Source organism: Platalea leucorodia, assembly GCF_965183815.1.
Source record: "Platalea leucorodia genome assembly, chromosome: 7".
Taxonomy (NCBI): domain Eukaryota; kingdom Metazoa; phylum Chordata; class Aves; order Pelecaniformes; family Threskiornithidae; genus Platalea; species Platalea leucorodia.
Window position 1 is genome coordinate 7,335,375 of NC_138829.1, and position 17,778 is coordinate 7,353,152.

At 41.6% G+C, this 17,778-nt stretch overlaps 1 protein-coding gene across 5 annotated transcripts in view; it reads left to right on the forward strand.

Moving 5' to 3' along the window:
* The window catches only part of MNAT1 (MNAT1 component of CDK activating kinase), a 126,380-nt gene that overhangs the window by 19,447 nt on the left and 89,155 nt on the right, over positions 1-17,778 (forward strand). The gene's annotated exons all lie outside the window — the stretch shown is intronic.

Here is a 17,778-nt window from a genome sequence, read left to right on the forward strand (position 1 = left end):
CAGGAAGGACAACCAAGAGCTGAGTGTCTTTGGAAGGAGTACTAAAAATACAAACATGTGCACTTTCGACTCCAGAACAGGGAATGAAAGGCTCCACGTCTTGGACCAGTCCTTTAGGCAATGCAGTTCTTGTCCTCGTTTTTCTGCTATATATGAATTTGATGGTTGACAAGTCATTCCTGCAGAACGGGAAAAAGATAACTTTTGGTTTTAGTGGCGGAAAGATCCTTGCTGGTATTGCCGAGTGGAACAGAGCAGAGTTGTACCCTGTTGTACTGAGTTTTATGTCAAGTTTAGGCTCTCACTTTTCTGAAAGAGTGTTCAAGTTTCCCTTCAATAATCTATGACTCCTTTATAGCCTTTGTTTTTGAACAAAGACTTGAGACTATTTGTCTGTAGCAAAGAACAAGTGAAAAGTAGTTCCTGATGAGTTTTCTGCAGTATGTGGTGTCAGTATGGCCTCGCTGCTAGGGCTGCTGGCAGAGGGGAACGTTGGGCAGTCCTAGATCCATCTTGTGTTGCTGGGGAAAGCAAAAACCCCAGTTATATGGGAATTATCCAGTGTATCCAGTAAGCATTTTCTCAGGTGTCTGGATCTGTCTCTTGATTTTCTTTTCTCCTTTCTGTGTAGTGTTTTTTTGTTTGCTTTCAATAGGCCATTGTCTTGAGGGGCCTGATCTTGCAAACAGTAATGAACGGAGTTTTTTGTTTACTGGTGATACCTGTGGGACTGTTCAAATAAGTATATGGAGCTGCATCCAAGACCTCCTTGAAGCCCATCAAATATTGAGGTTTTGTTTCCCCTCCTTTCTCAAGACCTCTATTTCCAGAGGGCCGTGAAGCCAGCTCGCCCCTCCAGTGGTAGCTGCCTGAAGGATTAGGCCAGATCTTTTTCATAGTAAAAAAGACCTGAACATATTCATATTTTGACATGTTATGTCTGAGAATGGCTAAGCAACAGTTTACAGCTTATACCCACATTTTTAACTTAACTATGATGAAGTATTGAGTTTTAACATGCCTCTTAAATGGGTATCTTGGGGATGGAAAAAGTGACTTAATTGTATATTGTTGAAAACAAACTTCTTTTGGCATGGCCATTTAATGGACCATTTAGCTTCACTTGCCTCTGGTTTTGCTAAAAGCTGCTGAGCAGAAATCACATGGGTTTGTCTTTCACTGTCAACTGTTTGCTGTGTAGGTGGGGGTACGATGCAGGTGCTGGTGACAGTTTGAGCTGTTTGACTCGGTGCCCAGAGTGAGAATTGCTGCCTAGCTAGCAGAACCAAAACATACTATTATCTTATTAGTGCATTCACATCTTTATGCAATTAAACCACATTATATTTAAGCTGCCTCTACTATGCGCGTTCCCACAGTTTTAACACTGTATCATTTAAAGCCTCTGAGAATTTGACTGAGATTTAATTCCACGGATACAGGCTGGGTAGCAGTTGAGTATGATGGTATCTGTGTGGTTGAGGGCGGCTGCCCTGAGAAGTGAGAGTGTGCGAATCAGCGTTGTCAAGGTCTTCGGCAACCAGATAAGAGGGAAGGACCGGCAGGAAACACCCCGGTGTGGGGGAGAGAGTCTTTCTTCCATGGGAGCACTTTCAGATAAAAGGTGAAAATTGATCGTCTTGCTATTCGGTTGCATTAAATGTACATAAGGGCCGATCAGCAAGGAAGTTCCCTCGGGGTGTTTAATAATGCTGATTTCTGCAGTTCTTAAAGAAAACCCAGTATTTCACAGGTGCCTCAGTTCCACTGCTTGAAAGTTTTGCAGCCAAGTACTTGGCAGTTCTGGAAACTATAATATATATATTGCTATTAGAGGTGATATTTTGGGGTGGAGTATTTTTTTGAGTAAGCATATACATCTTTAAACCGTCTGAGTCATGTATTCTATTTTTTAATACAAAATGGTTTTGAAGACTCAGCATGTCGTGGTGGCGGTGATATGGTACAAAGCATAAGGTGACATGCAAAGGTCTCCTAAAAGGAGGGAAAAGAAGGGAGAATCTTACATGCATCCCTAGGATCACTGAATTTATTTGCATATTTATTTATTTCTAATGACCCTGTCAACCCCTGTTGGCAAGCTAAATAGGGTAGGGTGATGGTTCCAGTTCTGGGGCTGACCCCCCCTGCCCCAGTTAACCAGATTGCTGAGGGAAGATGGTAATGGTGGGGCAGCAGGTAGTGGTTATGCTTCACCAGTACAGACAGAGGTGTGTTTCGTTCTGTTGGGTTCAGTCATCTTAGGAATGCGGCTTGATCTTTGTGATTTTCATGACCAACTGTAGCGTGTTTTTTACTGGGGAATTTTGTTAGACTGGTTAACTTCATACATTGGACTCGGGTCATGCTGCGGTGGGTGTCACCAAACTTGTTTTACAGGGTTTTCCACGGAAAACACTCGGTATGGTGTCTTCTGCCCTGGGTAGGCTGATAGGCTGTAAATGCAAAAGGCTGTAGTTGCTTTTTAAATACTGATGTGCAATGGCACCATCAGTCATGAACAGCAGCCTGTGCTGGTACCTGGATTCTTTTCACAGTTTAGTTGTTGAGTGCATGATAGCTGCAACAGCCAGGGTGCGATCTTCAGTATCTACAAACAACCCATCTCTTCCTTATCTTTGGATTCCTTTTTTTATTTTTGACTAGTAAACTTGGCTTCTGTCCTTTGTGGAAGTAGGTAAGATGATCACTCTTCTGTAGCATCGTAATTTTTCTTGGAGAAGATGCTGGTAAACAGTAGAACACCTTATACCTCTATCCAAAATGTTGCATGTGGTTTTAGGGAGTGGAAGCAGCTTGGATTGCCCTTTAGATTAAAGTTGTAAAGTTAAGGCAGTGGCTTAAGTTCATGGGGAACTTACTGAAATTGTATTATAAATAGCAGGAGCGTGGATTTAAGTGAAGTAGACTGCTAATCGTAGGTATTGGTGAGGAGTTGAAGGACTTTATCTTGCAAGGTCGGACTGTGGCAAAAGGTCTTTCTTGCACTCCTGAGTAACAGCAGTTAAACTGAGTCAGAGAAGGACCTTCACTTTTTTTAGATGCTAGCTTTATAAAGGGGGGGGGAACCCTTACATGGGAAAGTTGTCTGCGTAAGCATGTTAAGAACAGTCATGGTCCTCAGCACACAAGTAACCACCTACCCAGTGTGTGCCACTGTGCTGAGCTCGTGCCTTCAAATGTGAAAAATTCAGATTTCACTCAGCTGTTCTGAAAACTAGTCCCTAAGCCCTGGTGGAAAGAGCCTTGTTTGTCCAGGTTGTCCCCGTTGGACATCAAGGACACTTTGTGCCTTAAGCTTGCAGGATTGAGCCCAATAATTCATAGTAATACATAATTCCGTAAAATGGTGAGAGACGATAATTCACAGTCTGGGATCTCCTTAGAGGTTCATTTTTGAGTAGAGAGAATTTTATCTTTGGCACATATGCAGTTTGCTTTGACCAGGAAGGTTAAAGGTGGTCAGTGTTAGGGGTCAGTATCAGCAATTGGAGGGATCATTGCTTTCTGAAAAACCGATCCTTTGCTTCTTTGGCTTTCTTTACTGGGTTCCCCAATCTGTTGGTCATCATGGAATTTGCCAGTGGCTATTGCTTTCTTGGAGGGTCTGCAGAATCAAAAATTCACTTGTAAAATAGATGCATTGATGCGTGGTGTTTTGTTTTTTTTTTTTTGAGTGGGTGATGGTGGATGAAGTAAATCCTTTTCATTATTGTGTATAAGCTTATTATTTGAATGAGGCTAGGAGCATATAAAAAGCATAAAATTCTGTGTTCAAAGACTTTCAGTCTTCCTAGAGTTATGTGCTCAAGGGTATACTCTCCTGATTTGTTTTAATTTGACTGCTTTAGTGGCACTAGATAATAGCAAGCGTTTATTGTGTGTGATTTATATGGATAAGGAAAATACTATTCACTGTTTCTCAGAGCAGGAACAATGTTCTTTACACATGGCTTTAATACAGCTGTTGTGAGCCTAAATAAATGCTGCTTTTGAATACGCGTGCAGGTCCCGTATAATTATGGAGCAATGTGGTGTTTATGAGAGAACCTGCAGCATTGTTGAATGCTTCTCAGCTGATGTTTGGATAAAACAGATAACCTCCAATCTTGTCTGGAACTGACCATCTGAATCTTGGGCCAGATTTCCGTTTCCTTACTCATTTTCAATGCCTCTCTACTTAATCAGTGGGACTAGCAGGCTATGGTGCCACGCAGCATCAAGCCGTAGCCATGGATAATGGTGGGTTTTGGTTGTCTGCATGATATTTACAGCTGAAGTAGTGAATGGAAATTTTGAGAACTTTTTTTTTTTTCAGTTAACATTATGCAGAGATAGGAATGAACAAAAATATTCTGCAAAGCAAGTAAGTTAGACCAGTTCTACTGAGGGTGGCAGGTAGGGTTTATACTGAAACAGGCATTCAAAAATACTTCTTCCAAGCTATTTCCACACACAAATAACAAGCCACACACAAATGCCCAACAAATCTGTGCTCCGAGTTTGGTGTTTATACATGGGAGGAACTCCACATAATGAAGAACAGATTTGTGGGTATTTATCTGACTTCAAATCCTTTGACACCAATTTGATCGTGATCAGCTTACTGATGTGGGGAGACAGCTGTGTGTCCTCCTCCCCGTATCCTCTGCAGTCTCTTGTCCGGTGTCTGCATACGCTGCTCAGTAGCCACACTGGGGTGTTCTGTTTTGTGTGGTTTGTGGCATAATGGGTACTGATATAAATGCAAACAAGAATAGAATGTATTTTGCTAAAGTATAAATGTTTTTGCTTTTGTCTTTTTGATCCTCCATTAATACATGTTGGCTTGCTTCTTGCTCCCACATTCTGCAACTGATTCTCCTTGTTGTCTCTCCTACTAACAAATATTAAAAAATGAATACGCATCACAAATTTTTATCATGATAAAATTGTTTGAAATGTGCTGCAACTTTGAGAGAACAATTTGTGTTACCTCTTTGGTATAGTGAGTAGTGTATTTGCTTGCTTAAGCTACCTCCAACTTCACTGAAATAGGGCTGGGTTTTTATTCCCTACAATCTGTAGGAAATGGTTGAGATGCCAGCATAGCTAATGAAGGTCTGACACGTCCTCCTGATTTTTTGTTAAATACCTTCCTCTAAAAGTAGTTGCATTGAATGACCTTACAATTTAACTTCAAAAAGTTTGCGTGATGTTCACCAGCTGGTTTAATGTACTAAAATAGCAATGGCCGTTTATTTTTAAGCTTGAGGAAAAAGTGGGTTTTTTTAATGATTAAATTTACAATGCAAAAAAATGCTCCCTGCCAGGCTTTAGGTAGGTCAGGATCTCTGCCACCCTTGAAAAGGAAATTGCAATCTGACCTGCTCAGTGGCCGGCGTGGGATGGGGGGAGGAGGTTTGGTGGGTTTCTCCTTTCTTTTTTTAATAAGTCAAAACATATTTGTTCTTGAGATTGTTTCACTGTCCACGTGTTGTATATTGTAGGGTGTTTCAAGACATCCCTGAAATATTTATCATGCTGTGTCCCACCAAGAATGTAATCTTAAGGTCTCCACTGTTTATGAAGCACAGTCTATATTTTATCTCATGCTGAGAAAAGATGTGATAATGGTTGTTTAGGGATTATGTGAAAATGGAGTGAGGAATGACCCTTAAAAATTTGTAGGAAGTAGGAGATTCCCAAATGAGACTAAGGAGGCGGGGAAGCTGTTTGAATTGCTACTGTTGGTATTTTCTAATTAATATCTCCTTTGCACTTATATTGGTGAAGATGAAGATTGGTGAAGGAGCTTTTTCAAGAAAATGCAATAAAATCTGTTGGGTTACAGAAACTAAAACTAAACCTGTAACTCTGGTAACTTGCCTGTATCAGCGCCGCAGCTTTCAGAGACTGCAGCCACAGAGCATGGTAAGGTACTCGTGATGCTAAGGACCATTAGTGGATCCGAAGCGCCAGCGCTGGGAAGCGATACGACGCAAATGAGCTTTCGGCACAAGGCTAGTGGGGACTCTCCTACATAAGCGATCCCTTGCCGCAAGAGATGCCTTATGTGGTTTTGGGTTCATTCTTTACATCTCCTTTAACTTTTTTAGGTTACAAAGCAAGTAGATCTGTCAAAACCTTTAGTGCTGGGTGGCAGAGCTCTGTGTGGCCCGTGGCACGTTCAGGGGCAACGGTTGTGCAGATTTCTCTGGACAATCTAACGCGTGGCTCTGCAGTAATGCAGGGAATGGCCCGGGGGTCCCTTGCACCCCTCTTTTTGTATGTGATTACATTGAAGTGACGTTGTTCAGCAAGCCCTGAACCGTTTGTTAGATTTTTTTGTTATTATACATTGTGTGTCAAAGATATTTCTTTTTATTTTTTTCCTATGTTTTCAAAGATAGAAATGCACAAACCTTTCACTCTCTGCAAGTTGATTTTTCTTTTTTTAAAATGCCAGTCTGTCTTTTTAAAAGATACTTGCCCAGGCTTATTTCTTTAAGGATTAAGTCTGTATTTGGATGAAAGATGGCAATAAAATGTTATTGAGTTGGTTTTTTTTGTTTTTCTTTCTTCTGATAAGATTTTCTGCAACTTAATGTTAAGAATAATTTAGACTCTGCTCTGTAAGGTATTTAAGGACTGCATAGAGATCATTCTTCCTTCTCTGACATCCAGCTATTCAAATTGTAATAGTAAAGGCAACAGAGATTTAGCAAGTCATTCTAAATGGTGCTTTAGGGCAGGAAATAAAGAATGCCCCAATCAATTGAAATTCCAGTAGGGAACTGGGATATGATGTAAAATTACCTACACTACTCTGGGAAGCCGGAGTGCTCTCAACGACAAAAGTACTACTGAGTCCTTAGTATTCAAAGGCTACTGGTGCTTTTGGCCTTTCTCACTGAAAAGGCAGCAGTCTTGGGAAGCAGGTTGCTCCCTAAGGCCGTATCGGACTGATGAAGAGGCGGGAATGACGATTTGTTGAGTCAGGACCACCTCCTCTTGCTGCACAGAAGTCGTTCATCTAAACTTGTTTTACTTGTGAGCTAAGGCATGGCATAGTGCAAGGTGTACAGAAGTACACATCAGCTAATGTGTACTTGCTACCAGAAGACTTTTTACATGCTAGTAGAATATATATCCATATTAAATTACATGTACTCTCTGAAATAAGACAAGCTGAGAATGCTTACTCTCTAGTTTTCTCCTGTGCTATTGTATCAGCTATTAAAGAAAGACAAGCAGAATGGTATAATCTTATCTTCTCTCTTTTTCCACAAGGTGAAAAAAAAAAACCGATCCAAATGAATCAAATTTTGATCTCTGAGATATATACATATTATGATTTATGCCAGATGTGATAAATGAATTGGTTATTGAGAAAATCATACAAATCTGTGTAATTTATGAAAGACTGCTTTAGACTGATGGGTAGGAGTTATTTCTGGTAATGAGCAGAAGGAGCAGATGCTAGAACATCTGTGCCATGCATGTCATCCTTTAAAAAAACTCAGTATTCAAAGATGCATGCGATATTTCAATATCTTCACCAAAATGAGCTTTTCTCTCCCATTTTTTATTTTTCTTCCTGAGTTGTTGTTGTCTCGGGGTTTCAGAATTTAGAGCACGTAGCTAGGACCTTAGACAGGACTGGAGGCACTTTCTTGGTTATCAAATCTAGTTACCTGTTGAAGACAATCAGGTCATCAAATCCTCCTTGTGAGCTTATAAAACTTCATTTTGAAACTAATTTTTGCCCTGTTACTTCTATTGGATGTGGTTCCAGACTCTCACTACTGTGGCTGGTGAAAACTACAATTTCCAGTATAAATTTTGTACTCTACTGGCTGGACCTGTTTGTTTAAGTAGCTTTTTCTGCTGTTTTCTTCTTCTGACAAGCCAGTTGTCCCAATCTTGTGATCATCCTAGTTGCCCTTCTCTGCATTTCTACAGTGAGCTCATCTGTTCTGAGTGTGAGCGACCAGAAGTGCTCATGTCGTTTCAGGTGAAGCCTCCTTACATCCTGCTGGTGATTCTGTCTTTCTGACAGCAGCAGCTCTTCTGACACATCCCTGGGCGGCGTGTGCCTTTTCATGACTGCATCGCATTGCAGAGGGACCATGAGCTACTATTTAACTGGTACCGGGGTGTCTCTTCCTCTCCTTGCTGCTCTTTCAATGATGAGCTCCCAGTGACTTTGACTTGTTTCAAATGCATGAATTTGTTCTGTTCAGTTGTGTTGTCTTCCCTTTCTATTGTGGAAGGACTCGCCTGTAAAGTAATCTTGTATGCTTTGTTTAAAATATTCTGAAATAATGTGACATGCTTTTTGGCTCTTTATTTTTAGCAATTCTGAAAAATACTTGTTATCCTCTGGCTGCTACCCCACCCGTTCTCGTATTGCTTGTGCTGTAACTGTGCTTTGACTCAGCTTTCTGGAAGTGTGTTGATCAAGCAGCTTTTAGGGTACCCTGAAAGAATGATGGGCAGTTTTTGGGTTGTGTCCTTTCTCCTTATACTTTTGGATCAAGCTGAAATAGCTGGGTATGCCGTAAAAGCTTTGTAAGAGGGAAGGGAAGGACAAATTTTAATAAACAGCATCGGGCGCTGTTGAATTCAGAGCTTGGGAAGAGACGAACAGCTTCTTATGCTCTCCCATGCAGTGGCTGTCCCTGGTAACTTAGTTCTGGGGTCTTGTTCAGACTGAAAGGACCTTTCTGGGGGTCCCTGGCCATGGTGGGCATCTCCACGGGTTTGATTTACTGTGGTTACTTCCATCGACACTGGTGAGGAGCCCTCTTCCAGGGGAAGTACTTATCTTAGAGTTGAGTTGTCTTGCCTCAGGTGTTATTACACAGTTTGTAAAGAGCGTGCCGAAGGCTGGGGAGGGTCTTTTATTGCAAGAGTTTTTTTCAGGATGTGATCCTACATCAGCCTAAGCTGTTCAGAGGTTGCCTGCTGTGGTGCCGTCCTCTCCCCTTGCTTTGCAGCCCAGCTGCACTGGTGCTGGTGTCACGGGCAGCTGGGGTACCTCCCTTTCATAGAATTGTTAAGGTTGGAAAAGACCCTTAAGATCGAGTCCAACCGTTAACCCAGCACTGCCAAGCCCACCACTAAACCATGTCCCTAAGCACCACGTCTACCCTTCTTTTAAATACCTCCAGGGATGGAGACTCAACCACTTCCCTGGGCAGCCTGTGCCAGGGCCTGACAGCCCTTTCGGTGAAGAAGTTTTTCCTAGTATCCAACCTAAACCTCCCCTGGCGCAGCTTGAGGCCTCTCGGTGTCAGTACACGGGTGGAAGCTGCCTGAATGGGAGCATTGTTTGCGGGATGCCCTAACCTGTCTGAAGTCTGCAGTTTGGCTGCTCAACTTGTTGGCACCTGGAGTTCACTTGAGGATTCTCGTAGTTCCGCTTCGAGAGCAGATCTGCAAAGCTGTGTAGGTATGTGGTGGTGTTTACAAAAGCGCCTACCCATGCTGCTGGGCACCGAACTGCATTGTTCCCTGCTAAGTGCAGTCCCTGTTCCCTGTTCTCTTCATGCTTCAGCTTCCCGAATGAATGAGTCTTAAACATGCCTGGCTTTCAAGACTTTAATGACAGTGGTGTGATATGCTTGCTTTGCCTGAGATTTTATATTTGACAACATCTCGCTTCAGCTTTCTCACTCTGGTTGCTCATTTCTGCCTTCCCTTTGCCCGTTGCTATGTGCTGGTACAAGCATTTGTGAACTATGTGGTGAACCAAATGGGAGAGTTCATCTGGCTGAAAAACAACCCAGCAAATAACCATGTGGCTGCACAGATGTTTCTTTCTGGCCTGCCGGAGAGGACAGCAGGGGAAGGAGAGCGTACAGCAGCGAGAAGGCAGATCACAGCAGCTTCTTTGGCACGGGTGCTGACTTAACACGTAGTAATACAATGTTGGTGTTCCTAGGCTGCATATATAAATTGAAGGTTGCGAGGACTTCTGCTGCTCATGAGAATGGGACTTGGTGTCCTAACCTTTGAGTTTGGTCACTCATTTCTGATGAATTACATAAAAGGAAACAGTTGACTGACTTGTATCATAAAACAAGATTTATGCAGGAACTCCCAAGTAACATTTTGTCATGGCAGATTGTTCTTTCAGTCTTTCCAAACCAAGCAAGCTTAATGGTAGAGAGGACAGTCTTCGTTACGCATTGCTTTTTGAGCACCGAAAGTGTTTTCAGAGCTATCCAGAACATGGACAATACAGTTACTGCTCCAACAGGCTGGTTTTTTCAGTTGTTTTTAAGCGTGTGTACATACACCCACACTGTCTCCCTGTATTTGAATAGCTTAAGGAAACTGGACTGTGTACTTTTTATGCTTCGAGTGAGATACAAGCCTATGCTCTTGGCAGAAATTTGGCTTAGTTCCTCCCAAAAGCTGGGAGAGATGAGCCAACATCTGAAGATCGTTCAACAGGTATGTTTGCAAGAGATTGGTAAAGGTTTTGATTTTTGAGAGAGTTTTAAACACTTGCATGTTTCCCATTGAGACCCTAAACCACCATTGTTTTTATGGAAAACCTTGGTCATATGTCTGGTTCTCTTACAGAAGTGTGTCTTACCAGCTTTATCTTCTTACTTTTGGAGATTAGACTTGAAAATGGGAGTGTCTTGTGACAAGCCCTCAGTAATGTGGTCAGGTTATCCCATCATGCCACAAATACCTTTTAGTGTTTTTTCCCTTTTACCGTATAGCCGTATTTCCTTGTCTTGTTTTCACATGCCCTTGTGGCACTGTGAAATGCGTTGGAAATACAGAACAGAAGGCAGAAGCCTTGTTTTGGATCAAGTAAAAGATTTTGTCTTGACTATTTTGGGGCCCCAAAGCGTTTATTTTCTGTTGTCTGTGTTTTAGTTTTTTCCAGTGTGATTTCTGGTGTATGCAGGTGTTTGGTAAGACTGAGTAAGTGAATGCTCAAAATACTTCAGTTAGTAAGACCTGTCAGCTCTGGGGGCAGTTCAGCCCACACCACGGCGCAGGACTTTCTTAAGAGGTGGCAAATGGATACGGAAGGAGAAGGGAGCGATGTGTCTTGTATGGCGTTCGGTGTGAGATCTTAAACTTGTTGACAATAAGTATGTTTGTCTTGTGAGACAGTGGGCAATGTTGAGCTGGATTACATCTAAAAAAGTGCAGTTTCTTCATTTTAGGCAGACATGGAAAATTTCGTAATTTTGTGTTAAGTTCAGGTGTGCTGCGCGCAGCTGCTAATCCTGATAGCTGCCCAATTTAATGTTTGTTGAGAATGCTGAGAACTTGCAAAGGTTCTTATTCAAAGAGAATAAAGCATAAGAAAAGGGTTATTGACATAGTTGAATTAGTATTTTAGTGTATGTGTTTGCCTGATACACTGTAATGGATTTGAAGTAGTTGTTCTGGTACGTTGGGTAAATTCTTGGTCGATTTTGGTATGCCTAGTCATTGTGAAAACACTTATTTCTCAATGCCACACAGCTGCTCTTGAAGTGTCAAGAATTGGCCTGTCAAGTATTGGGCTGTTGTTTGACCAAATTGACATAATTGTGCTCTAAGACGTGTTTTTTATGATCGTGTGCTTAATTGGCTAGGCAGTGGTATCTCATAAAGAACCACTTTTATTTAAATACCTATAGAAATATTTTCTTTATACTATCCAGAGTTAATACCACAAAAGGTTCTTCTCTAATTTTTTTTCCTAGGAAAAAAGAAAAGGCTCCTGTGTACTGGATAAATGTGAGTTAAGTTTCAGTTTGCTGCAAACTCTCTTGTCAAGTCCAAACCACTTGAAATGCTTTTGTAATGGAGATGTTGAAACACAGTGGGTGGTGGAAATGTTTCTGTTTATTATTAATTGACTCAGTATGTCTTTTTTTGCTTAAAATGCCAGTCATTCAGGGCTGTAGTTCAACCACTACCTGGTCTGCTTTCTTTCTGGTGAGTGCAGTTGAGATGAACTGGTCTGTATCTCAGGGTATGTATATGGGTGTTTGGAAAATAGGGTTAACTGTGCCTGAGTGTCTCCTAAATTTTTGAGATGTCTGAGCTCGTTTAACCTCCTCCTTTCTGCAATACGGAGCAGAGCTTGTCTGACAGAACAAAAATGAAACAAAAGTGTCTGCGTGTATCCTTTTCCCAAAAGATATAAATAGTCTAAAAGAAGGATTGTATGCTCAGCGTCTTGGCAGGTGATGCTGAGAATTGACATAATACAGATATAGGCAGAGTACTGGAGTCTTTTTTTGGTTTTGCTTTGTTATTTCAAGGAGGGGTTAAGATCAGCTCTCTGGAGTCTCGATACTTTTGAAAAAAAATTAAATGTTAGCAAAGTAATCCCTGAGATTTTGTCTTGCAGTGCATGTTACTGTGGGCTGAACAGAGGGGAGCTGCAGACAACTGAAGATAGCTTATCAACAGTGTTTAAACAACAAAAATTCTCATCTGTTGATTGAGAGTTGTGATTTCTGCCCGAAACCTGAGATGTGTCTCATTGCCATAATGAGCTGTATTCTCTACATGGCGCGTGGACTGCTTGTGAGACCTGTTTATTTACTAGTTGAAGACAGACCTATCGTGGGTTTTTTGGCCAAATAAGGTTTTGAGAGCATTCTGAAGTTGTCTCCTTACAAGGTGAGAACAGCAAAATCCCCATTGGTAGGACTTCACAGAATCTGAACAGAGGAGGAGGGAAGGAGCAATTGGTATCTTCTTCTCCCAACTCCCTCTTGTATTTGGCGGAAAGGGAAGAGATGGCCCAGACCACATAGGCAGCTGCTTCTGCAGGAACTTGAATAAGGATTTCTGAATTCCTGAAGCTGAGGTGTGAAAAGGAAAAGTTTTATTTTCATCCCCAACTCCCTACTCATCTGGGAGCTACTGATCTCTTAAACTCCTTTATTCCGAGGCTCTCGGAAGCACTTGGTGTCATTGCAGTCATGCTTCTTTCTCTTTCCTCGGCTTTTGATCCCTAACCTGTAACATGGGGAAAAAAATTGCTTTTGCTGAGTTCCCTTAGCTTTTTGGATCACAGATATCGTTGCTGCAGACTCTAGGAAGAACCTGCCTTCTAGGCTGTGCCTATTAGTCCCCTAGCTTAGAAAATAAACCTGCAATGGCCACCTGTAAGTAGTAGATGAACTCTTGGCTACGTAGCAGAAACCACTGTGGGTTATGAGGACTTGCTAAATGTACTTAAGGTTGTGAAATAAACAGGTTTGACAGCTGCTCGCTCCAAATTGGGCTGTTCTTGTCTCAGTTCAAGAATCTCTTTACAAGAACACGAAATTGTCTGACCCAAGCTAAGCAAAAAGCCTGTGAATGTTTCTAGAAGCATCTTTGATTTAAAATTCTAGATGCCTTTTTGTAAGCTTTCTCGTGTGTGTGTTTTCCGTTGGTTTTTAATGTTCCCTCGCCATAAATCAAGAGTCATTCCATATCTGTAAGTAAATTTCCCTCTGACATCAGAATTGAGGAACAAGTGAAAACATATCTTTTTTGCTGATTCTTTCCATTCCATTTGTTTGTGGTTCAGGTCTTGGCTATATGTTGAAGGCTGTAGTATTATTTTTTTTATCTAAACTGTTTTTTCCATAGTAGAGGGATCATTTGTTTTGCGTGTTGCTTTAAATAACAGAAACATCTTGGTTATAAAAGCTGAAGAAGAGGGGCTTAGAGATTCTAAATATTTGATACCGCTTAATAAGTATATCTACTAAAAATAGCCTCTGTAAAGAAGAGTAGTAACTCATTCTGCAATATTCCTAGTCAAAAGCAAAAGCCATAAAGGTTTGGGTTTTTTTTTTTGTGGAATGATTAATGGCTGCATATCTGAAGTCCTGCAAATTTTTGCTATGCTCAGCCGAATCTAAAATTTTAAAAGAAAGAATATCTTGTACTCCTGCTTGTGAAAATAGCTCTTCCTTTATTCTGTTTTGTTTGCTGTCTTGCCAGCCAAGCTAGAAAAGTAAGCAGCACCATCACGCTACGCTAATGTTCTGAGCCATTTTCATCCGCTCAGTGTCCAAGAGGCTCGATTCCTTATCTGCTATCACCCCTCCGTGAAGTGTACGTGTGCTCGTGGGGGGAATGCAGGATTGGGCACAAATCTTGTACCCTTTGAAGACACTTTGTCCAAAACAAACACTCAGTTCCAGTAAGTGTAATTTAGTTGATAAATATCTAACAGTTTTCTGGAGAGGAACCTCTGCTTGTTTTCTGTAATGTACCAAAAGCATTTTTAGTACAGTCCTGATCCTGAAGTCCTTGAACACTGACATGAGGGCATGTACTGCTATTTGTGCATTGATGGTGCCAAACCATCTAGATGCTTTTATTATTTGCTTTCCTCAAAAATGTGGCGTTGTTCTAGACTGCTTAGAAACTGAGCCATTTGTTTAATATTTCATGGGGATGAAAGAGAAGAACAAGACAGATAAACCAGTGTCCATGGAAATGAAAATGAGCATACTGATGTTTATTGTCCTGGTGTGGAAGACCAGGAGACTTTACTGTTCCTGGAGGCGTTGTGATTGCTTTTGTTGGTGACGTTACTAATAGTCTTCCCCTGTCGTCCGTGCATGTGTAACTCCCTGGGCATTTTCTACTGATATCTTCATCCAGATTACCCATTCTCAGGATACAAACTTAAATCCAAAAGGTAATGAAAGATTTTAGCGAATGTGTGAAATAGAATACAGTTCACAGAGGCCGTACAGCCTCAGTGTGAAGAGGAGAATCGGCAATGTTGCACCCTGAGTGTTTGTTTAGACCTCTTGTGAAGCTCTTGTCTTCAGACATACTCAGTTTTGAACAAATGTATAGATGTGATTTTTAAGCATGAACATTTGTCATCGTTAGTTTATATATGCAGCATGTATGCATACATAATACATATATGCATATTAAAAATTGCTGATTTAAGGCTCCTAATTTAAGAAAACATGTGGCCACCTGTTTTGGCCATGATTTGAAGGGGAGTTAAGCAGGCGTTTCAGTGCTTTGCTCATTTGGGGAAAGCCATGTGTGATGTGTTGGCCAATAAGACACACTGAATGATGTCCTGCTTCCATAGTCATTCCGTTGTTACACTAAAGCAAATGGCGAAGAGTTGGACGTGCAAAGAAATGGAAGAATCGCCTGAACTGGTGTGCTGTGTGTGCCATGAGGGAGCTCTGTAACGCCAGCTGTGGTGGTGGGGTGTCCCCTGGTGCTGCCCGGGGTGTCCGGCTGTTGCATGGGTTGGGGACCTTTGGTGAAGTCACATAAATTGCTGCATCGCTTAAAAAAAAAAAAAAAAAAAGAGCTGTATTTTTACATTTTACAGTGCGAGATAAAATTTGTGTCGAGTCAGGTTTTGAAATCTTTATTTCAAGACATGAAATAATTTATTAAATCCACCTTTATTGAAATCCGCCTTCCTGGTGTTTGCATGTGCTCTGACTTCAGCGGTCTGCAGCGAAACCAAAAGGAGCTCATTTGAGAGGGATTTGGGAGATGGCTTTTTTCCTTCTTCAAGAATGAGATGGAAATGTGTGACCAAACGTGTTTGCCGTCACTGGGAAAGCGGCTGCGGTTTGGGGGGGGGGGGCTAGAATGACAGACCTGCTAGGAAGTAAGCTTGGGATCAAACTGTGTATATTAAATCTATCCGGAGACGAAGAGAAGGCAGGATTTGGACAGAGTCCAGGCCTGCCCTTGACTTGTCCTATATAACCCCTTTTGAATACAGAAGGAATTATCTGTGAATAAATATAAGGGTGGATGTGCATGAGTGAGTGAGAAAACTTCATCACCCGATGTGGGATTCCCATAGTGGGGTGTTGACTCATCTTTTTTTTGTATGGAAAGCTATTTTCCAGCCTTAGGAACACTGATTCCAGTTTGGGAAGGCATTGGAGCACTTGTACGAAGTGCTTTTCCAAGGAGGGATTTTTTTCCATAGTCAAGTCCTGTGTAAACTTGAAATGCCTTTGATTTAGGGAAAGGGGGGGGGGGGAAGTGAAGTAGTTTCAGGTGCTACTGTCTGTGCATAATATCTTGCACATGGAGACCCTGTTCTGTCGGTCCTTAGGCAATACCAAGATAAAAAAAAATACAAACACCTGCACTTGGCTCCGCCTGTCAAGTTCTGTAGCTTTACACTCCCTTTTCGATCACTTAAAAATAGGAAAGAGGAGGCAGGTTTTTTTGCTGTGCTTCGGTTGCTGTGTTGAGAGAGACGTACAAACAGCACGAGCTGCCAAAGCGAAGGAGACAGTGAAACCATCCTTACGTACTGGGCTGATGCATGCACAGGCAGGTTGGGGGAGGAAGGAGAAAACCCTTTCCCTGCCTTGCCTTCGCTCGTGCCTTTAATGTTCCTTCTGCCATAGCAGGGACCTAAAGTCTTTTCATAAAGAAGTGTACTTCTTGAGTTGATGTCCCAGTAACTTCTGAATTTCAGGCCTAGTGTGCTAAAAGGTCTGATCTTTCCCTTCCCAGATAAATTGTGTTTAAATGCGCTTCGTTTTCTAACTAGAGGGAATCTGGGGCAGGAGAACGTCCAAGTAAATTCAAGGTTTGCTTTTTAATGTTGGCAGCTGCTGTGCAAGATGCATTTTGAAACTGTAGTTCTACTTGTGTTAACAAAAAAAATTGCTTCAATTTTTTTTTTTTAATTGTAAGATACAATTGCATTTGTTTTCCACTTTCTAATCTTGAAAACAGAAGCTGGGTAAAACTGGTTGGCTCTAGCCAGCTCTGCCTCTGTAAGTACTGGAACCAGTTTAGTTGGGGGTAGGTCAGCAGAGTGAAAGTTTTGTTTAAGATTCTTTGCAACCAAGTCAGTATTGTTTCTCTTCACTTGTTTAGCTTTTGTGCTGGGTTTGTGAAGGTACAATACAGCTTAGGCCTTAATGTACAACTGGTTTGGCTTCAATATAGCAAAGCTATAAATAGGCCTCCCCTTGCCTCCCCAGCAGTAGGAAATGACTGCAGCAGGTGTTGTCCTCTGCTAGAAATTTGCACATTATTAGTACCCAAAATTAGTAATTTTTTTAAAAATTGGCTTACTTGTTGTGTGTTCTTCCTTTATGAAATGCCAGCTGACTAGTCAGCAATTGTCTTGTTAAAAATCTGAAATCTTCATTAAGACAAAAGAAATAAAACCAGAAAGGTATTTCTGGTTTATTTCTGTGCAGCCTCTATGTAAAGTAAATTTTATGTCCAATTTTAAAAGTATTAACAGAAGGCACAGGAGAGCTGCATAATGCAGGTTGCTGGTTAAAGTGATATTTCGATTCTTCTGGCTGTGTTGGGCTGGAGTTTAGCTCAGGTTTTATAGCGGTTCCTCCGTGGTCGTACTGGAGGATGCTTGGAAGGCTGCGGGCAAGATCTGTATCCCTGCTTGTGCTGAGTAGTACCTTGCACCATGAATGGCATCAAGAAAATAAACGGGGTTTTCTGTGCAGCAGGGTAGCGCTCAGAGTAAATAAGGATATTGCAGTCTGGTCCACACAAAATGACTTTGATGGTGTCAGTAAACAAGCTTCCACTTGACACAAACCCCATCATTGCATTTAGGTTAACTTTCAGTCTCAGCAAAGAGGCTGAGTTGTTTGGGCAGGGCGAATAAATGCATTTGTGCTGCTGAGATTGTGTCCTTTGGGCCATGGTGCAGAGCCCTTGCCTCCTTGCCACTGTTGGGTGCTGAAGAAATAGTGAAATCAAGGGGAGATGCGCTGTGTATTTATAGTGTGTGTGGGGGGCAACAACAAA